Source organism: Rhinatrema bivittatum, chromosome 2, assembly GCF_901001135.1.
Source record: "Rhinatrema bivittatum chromosome 2, aRhiBiv1.1, whole genome shotgun sequence".
Lineage (NCBI taxonomy): Eukaryota > Metazoa > Chordata > Amphibia > Gymnophiona > Rhinatrematidae > Rhinatrema > Rhinatrema bivittatum.
In genome coordinates, this window is record NC_042616.1 from 49590009 (window position 1) to 49597701 (window position 7693).

A 7693-nucleotide genomic window follows, 5' to 3' on the forward strand; every position below is an offset into this window, starting at 1 on the left:
TCGCCGGATTGCTGCCAATTTTCTCCACCGTTGTTGGTATATCTTTTCTTCCCTCTGTGCCTAATTTTCGGCGCTGTATTTGTTTAATTTCGGAGGTGGGCTCCCGGAGCTCAGGCAAACACATCTCGCCCGGCTCACCGCATCAATGCGACCTCCTCCTGGATTTGTTTTAATGCACTACTTACTAACTTCATGAAGTTTCATCAAGTCTTTGTATTTTTTGAAAGAGTAAACAGCCGATTCACGTTTGCCCTTTCTACCTTACCCGTGATTTTATAGATTTTATCCCTCCTCAGACATCTCTTTCCAAGTTGCATAGCCCTATCCTCTTTAGCCTTTCTTTATAGGGGAACCATTCCTTCCTCTTTATCGGTTTGGTCGCCCCTCTCTGTACCATTTTCAAGTTCAGCTAATACAGCTATATCTTTTTTGAGATGCAGTGAGCAGAATTGCACAAAGAACTCAAGGTGCGATCTCACAATGGAGTGAATCAGAGGCATTATGACATTTTCCGTTCTATTAACCATTCCCTTCCTAATAATTCCTAACATTCTGTTTGCTTTTTTGACTGCTGCAGCACACTGAGCCGACGATTTCAAAATATTGTCAATGATGACACCTGGGTGGTAACTCCTAATGTGGAAACTAACATCATGCGTCTGCAGTTTGGATTAATTTTCCTTATGGGCATCACTTTGCACTTGTCCACACTAAATTTCATCTGTCATTTGGAGCAAGGTGCTCCTGCAATTTTTCAAAATTTGCTTGGAATTTAGCAACTTGGAATAACTTTGTGTTGTCTGAAAATTTGATCATCTCACTCCTTGTTCCATTTTCCAGATCATTTATAAATATGTTAAAAAGCATCAGTCCCTGAGGCACTCCACTGTTGACCCTTCTCCATTAAGAAAACTGACCATTAAGTCCTACTCTCTGTTCCCTATCTTTTAACAGTTTGCTATCCACGACAGGGCATTGCCTCCTATCCCATGATTTTTTCATTTTCTCAGGAATCTCTCATGGGGCACCTTTTGCAAACACCGTCTGAAAATCCAAATATCCTACATCCACCAGCTCACTACTTTCTACAAGTTTATTAACCCTTTCAAAAATGGTCATGGTAATGACTATTTTTGTTACATAGATTTTCAACCAGTCACCAAACCAGTTTACAATAACATTTAAAATCATACAAGTGAGGCAAGATTTCCCTTGGGTAAATCCATGTTTACTGTGTCCCATTAAATCATGTCTTTCTATATGCTCTGTGATTTTGTTCTTTAGAATGGTTTGTACATTTTTTTCCCAGCATTGAAGTCAGACTCACAGGGCTATAGTTTTCCCCATCACCCTTAGAGCCCTTTTTAAAGATCGGCATCACATTGACCTTCAATTTTCAGATACACTAGACAATTTTAATAATAGGTTACAAACTACTAGTAATAGATCTGCAATTTAATTTTTTATTTCTTTATTTTTCTACTATGGCCTTGTCTTCCCTAAGTGCCCTTTTAACCTTCAATCATCTAATGGCCCAACCAACGTCTTCCCAGGCTTCCTGTTTCGAATGTATTTTTGCCTGCCTTATCAATGTTTGCTAATGCTTACACCTTTCCTATTTTCTTCATTTGGATTCTTTTTCCATTCTTTGAAAGAAGTTCTTTTGGCTATGATAGCTTCTTTCACCTCACCTTATAACCTTATAATCATGCCAGCAGTCGTTGCGCCTTCCTTCCACCTTTTTTAATGTATGAATATATCTGGTCTGGGCTTCCAAGATAGTGTTTTGTTTTGTTTTTTATTTTCTATTTATTCAATTTTACAATAATTTCAAGAACCACTTGAATTGAAAAATATATACTTTGCAGCCTTAAACAGCAAAAAGAAAGAAGTAACAATTAGAACAAATATTTCCCCTATAAAGTTAAATATTACACTAAATTTTTAGGAAAAAGGAAAAATCACCTGCAGAGCATATAAATCAAGCCCTCAAACATGGGTCCAATATGTATACAATCTCAGGAAATTTTTCCCCCCCAAAAAGGAGGAAATTAAGATAAAGGGGTAGCAGTACAATATTTTTTGATAGACAAGTTACACTTCTAGAAGTGCACATTCAATTTACACAAGTAAAGTGCACCACTTTATCCTTCTTACTGGTTATAAAGGAAATTAATTGAGAGGGTTGAAGAAAAATATAGGAATTGTCCTGAAATTTAATCAGGCATTTACAGGGAAATTTCAACAAAAATAACCCTCCCAATTCCAAAATCTGTGGTTTCAGAAGAAGGAATTGTCGTCTCCTCTGCGTCGCTCTCGCAAGGTCGGGGAAAATCTGGAGTCTACAGCCAAGAAAAGATTCAGTACGGTGGGAAAAATATTTTTTAAAAATCCACTCCCTATCAGATTCCATCAAAAACACCACAATTAAAGTGGATGGTGTGGCAATATTCTCATCAGACTGCTCAAGAATTGCAGATATATCCAAATTAGGAGTTTCACTGAGTTGTAAAATCTGAAAATTGTCAGTCAATTCCAGTTTTTTTCATCGGTGGGGTAAAGTATACTTTTGAAACAATTGGAAGAGTTTCTTCTGTTATTTTTAAGACTTCCATCATGTATCTTCTCCAAAGTTCCTTAGGAGTCAGGTAAGATACCTTAGGAAAGTTTATACATCTCAAGTTTCTTGCCCTCGCCTGATTTTCCAAATTCTCTATTTTCTGCTGGATAACTTGATTTTCCTTAATAATATTACATTGTATATCCTTGAAACTTTCCAGTTTTACCTCCAAAGGTTGTAACTTTTGAATATTTTCTGCCACTTCCTTTTCAATGGTTGCCATTCTCACTTCCAGTCTTCCCACTTTATTAACTGTGGTTATTATTTGGCGAGATATATTATTGTTAGTCTCTCTTATTGCTTCCCATATAGACTCAAGGGTAAAAGTTAACGGCCTTACCAGCTCACAGGTTAATCCGATTCCTTCTGAGTCTGACGAGGTTTGTTCTGGCGTCTCCCTTCCTTGAAATTGCTGTGCCGCTTCATGTGAAACTACTTCCAACTCCCGGTCCAGTTGGTGCTGCGTTGAGACTCTTCCCCCGTCAACTCGTGCTCTGGAGAAGTCTCCCGGTAGGCACTCATCTCCAGAGCCTCCAATTCCTCCCGAATTTCGACGGTTTGTCTCTCTGCTGGATTTTCGGGCGGGTGTCTATCTTCCAGCGAGGATAGAATTATTTGCTCTGGGACGGCTTCGGACTCTTCCTCCCTCCGAATGTCGTCCAGCGAGCTCATCGCCGGGCACTCTGCTCCCCGGCGCAGATGAGCGTCCATTGAACCGATGACCGCAGGAGTAGAGGAGGGCTCCAGAGCTGACCGCTCCCTCGCTTTCTTTTTTCGGCCGGAATGTGGCATCAGGAAAGGTTTCGAGGTAAATTCCAAGATAGTGTTTTTAAACAATGTCCTCGCCTGACGTAAACTCTTAACATTTGTAGCTGCACCTTTTAGATTTTTTTCTACCTATTTTCCTCACTTCAATTATAGTTTCCCTTTTGAAAGTTAAATATTAGAGCAGTAGTTTTCCTTAATTTTCTCCCTCCAGTTATTAAGTCAGATTTGATCACATTATGATCACTGTTACCATGTGGCCTCACTACTGTTACCTCTCACACCAAATCCTGCATTCCACTAAGAATTAAATTTAAAATAGCTCCCTCTCTCATCGGTTCCTGGACCAGCTGTTCTATGAAACTGTCATTTATTTCATCTATAAATATCACCTCCCTAGCATGTCCTGATATGACATGCACCCAGTTAATATTGAGGTAATCGAAATCTCCCAAATTTGTTAGCCTCCCTAATTTCATTGTCCATCTGTTCATTCTGGCCAAGTGGATAATAGTATACCCCCACTGCTAAACTCTTCCCCATCACACATGGAATTTCTAACCATAAAGCTTCCCAGTGCATTTAGACACCTGCAGGATCTTTATTCTGTTTTTCTCTGTGACATCCCTAACATATAGCATCCCCCCCCACCACCAAGTTGATCCATCCTATCTTTGTGATATTATTTTTATCCTAATATAGCATTGTCCCAGAAACTAAGGTCACATATGAATATAGTCAGAAAATTCTGGCTCAAGACTTCATTTCACCATCAAAGTCCCTGCCAGCACAAGATTTTTCTTTGTTCTTAGGCTTTGTATTGATTACCCTCGGCCTCATTATCCCCTGCCGCTAATCTCTGAACTCTCTGATAGACTTCAAGGCACCCAGATTTTTACTGTTACGATTCCTGCCCGCGGAGCTACTCTCCGTGAGCAGGCCTCTGCACCCACCTGGTTTGCCGGCGCAGTCGGGCGTAGCTGACCCCGTTTCATGTGGCCCGGAGGCCGCAGCAGTTCCTGCCCTGCTCGGCAGGACCGTCCCCGCCGAGCAGCCTCCTCTGTCTACGCCCACGCCGGGTCCCACGTGGCAGGGCTGCCGCCAACGACATCTTGCCGCAGCCCTGAGCCACCGCCGAGACCCGCGGCCTGGAGGCCGTGCTTGTCCGCCTCCTCTTTACGGCCTGAAGCTGCCCCGGGTCAGCCTCCGTGGCAGGGAGCCGCGTCGTCATCTTCGGGGTCCTCCTTGGACGGCAGGGGGCCGTCCTGAAGCCTGCCTGCCTGTTTCTGCGTCTCCGTGCTGAGGTGCAGGAGAGCACTGCTGTCCGTGGTGCTGCAGCCCTTCTCTTCCACTTCAGCCTTTCCTTAGGCGCTGGCGCGCACCTTTTCACAACATTTAAAGGGCCAGCCACAGGAAGTGTTGCTGGCTCCTCCTGATGATGACTTCCTGCTTCAGCCCTATAAAAGGGATTCCTCTTCAGTCTCTCATTGCCTTCGGATCGGGTTCTTCAGTTGCCTGTGTCTTAAGAATGGTCCAGGTCCTCCATGGTCTTACCTTGCTTTGATGGCTTCGTGTTCTGTGTCTTCATGTTCCTTGTTCCCAGTCCTGATGTCCACCTTCGGATCGAGATGTCTTTGTGTTCCCGGTGCTTGATGTTTTGGCTTCATGTTGTCTTGTTCCTGATCCTGATGGCGGTATCTTCAGATGCCTCCGTGTTCCAGAGGTCCCTCGTCCAGGCTTCCCGATGTCTCGCTTCCTGATGTTCCAGCTCTTCCTGATGTTTTGCTCCTGTGTCTTCAAGTTCTCTTGACTCGCCAGCTCCATGGTTCTCCAGGTGACACATCTCCGTCATTGGAGTTGCCAGCAGCTGGATTTGTTTCCTGTGCTCTTGAGCCTTCTTGTTCTGCCGGCTTCTTGGTTCTCCAGGTGACACGTTTCCATCATTGGAGTTGCCTGCAGTTGGATTTGTTTCCTGCGCTCCTGAGCCTTCCTGACCTGCCAGCTCTTGCGGTTGTCCGGCTTCGTCATTGGAGTCTCGCTTTGGCTGGCTTCCTTCCTGCACTCGTCCCGCTCTCCGCGTTGTCCGTGACCAGCCTCCTCAGGCTGTGTAGGGCGCGCAGTGGGACAGGGTGGTCCATAACCAGTCTCATGGGTGGACTGTGTAGGGCGCCCTGAGAGACAGTGCCAATATCTATCCTTTCCCAGCTCCTCATCTCGTTTAAGAGTCTTCCAAGCTTCTCGCCTCGTCTGTGATGTCTTCGCATCAGCCCTCGTCTGTCATGTCTTTGCATCAGCCCTCGTCTGTCATGTCTTTGCCCTAGTCCTAGTCCAAAGTCTTCTGTGTTCCAAGGACTCCATCTGCCCTCGTCCTCTGTCCGGCCTGCTGCCCATTGTCGTACCCAGTGGCAGGTCCGAAAGGGCTTGGAACGGTCGGAGGACTGTTCATCAATCAACATTGCATTGTTGGTTATCCGGGGCGCACCAACTCACCTCCCGCTGTGTGGCTTGGGGCTCCTCCCTGGGTCGTGCCATGGCCCAAGGGCTCACTTCATCAGCTATAGAGGTGATTGAGCTCCTGTGCCTATAATCATAGCCAAAAGCCTCCCAGCCCTCGGTCCATAACAACTGCCAGAGGGCGCGCTCGTAACATTTACCAAGCTTGACTTGGCAGGGGAGGGAGGCCCTACATCCTCATTTGGATTTGACAGGGCAATGAATGGAAGACTGCCTTTAATACCAGAGCATATGGTCATGTCTTTGGAATCTGTAACCTTCCTGCCGTATCTCAAGCCTTTGTCTTTTGAGACCTCCTCTCTCTGTACATAGGTCCATCTTGATGACATTTTGAGCTGCTCCCCAGACTTGTCCACCCAGTCACCCTGTAGTGGAGATCCTTTCTCTTCACCAGCACCAGTTATTTTTTCCAGGTTTGAGAAATGTGCTTTTGAATAGAATCAAGTCCACTTCTTGGGATATGTAATTTCGGCTCAAGGTTTTGAGAAAGGCCCAGATATGGTATGGTAACTGCAATATTTAATTGGCCAGTACCTTAGTATCTCAAGGTATTCCAGCGATTTCTGGAGTTTGCTAACTATTATCAGTGCTTCATTCAAAACTCGTCCAAGTAATAGCTCAATATAAGGCACCTGCACGTAAGGGATCATCCAGATGCTATCCCTGAAGCAGGGGTAGTATGAAGATCTGTGCCCTCCCTATCCCTTCCAGATCTGTGCCCCTCACTATCCCCCATCTTGTTTCCTACCTAGACATGTATTGATACTCAGGCCTTTTGTCAGTCAGTTGCCAAAGCTTGGCCCTGCCTCCTGGTCCTAGTACTCTGGCTCTGTCCTTGTTGCCTGAATCCAGAAGACTTCTTCATCTCCAGTTTCTGCTTTCAGTATTTATGCTTGATCTCTTCTCATGTTCCTGACTTCCTGGTATGCTCCAGCTTCTATTCTAGGCTACTTGCTCCTTGTTTGTACTGGGGGATATCCCTATCTCTCATGCCTCACTGGCCACCAGCTTCTGAGGGCTCAGTCTGAGGGGAAAGTGATTGGCATAGGTAGGAGAACTTTTACCATTTGAATTTGCCTCTCCAGACATTAAGCTGCTTGCTTCTGGGGCAACCCACAGACAATTGATGTTACAGGAACTTATCACTGATTTTCAGCACTAGACACCTAACTTAGGGTTCTAAATCTAGGCAAATGAATAGCAGGCCTAAATTTAGGTACATTTTCAGGTGAAAATGTAGGCCCCTAAGTTTTATTGAAAATTATATTCCAAATGTGCAAGGGATCTCAGAAAGAGGAGCATCGGAAAGAATATCTGGTAAAGCTGAAAGCAGCAGAGAAAGTAGTCAGGACAGTGAAAGCAAGGCATAAAAGATAAATAGGGCAAAGGTAATGTGATATCAATTTGGTTTTGGGCATGTCTTTCTGCTAAAGAGGCTGCCACAGAAACATGGTACTGATAAAGTAAAACCACAAGGCTTTTTTTTCTGGTATGTCAGTGGAAGGAGAAAGAGAACAGTTGAGATTGTAAGAATAGTAGGAGAAAAGGAGGACTATAGAAGGTGACAAGAAAAAAGTAGAAACCCTAAGTAAATACTTCTGTTCAGTATTGAGGGGCCAATTCATAGAGGAATTTAGCTTGCTAAATAAGACGTTATCCAGCTTGGTCCCTTAGGGTGAAAATTTCACCCTACAGAGCAGCTAAATCTAGCTATCTGGGTTCACTGGACGGTTAAATTTAGCTGCTCTAAAACTGGGTGGCCCTAGAAGTGGGATTAGGTCAGAGGAGCAAAGT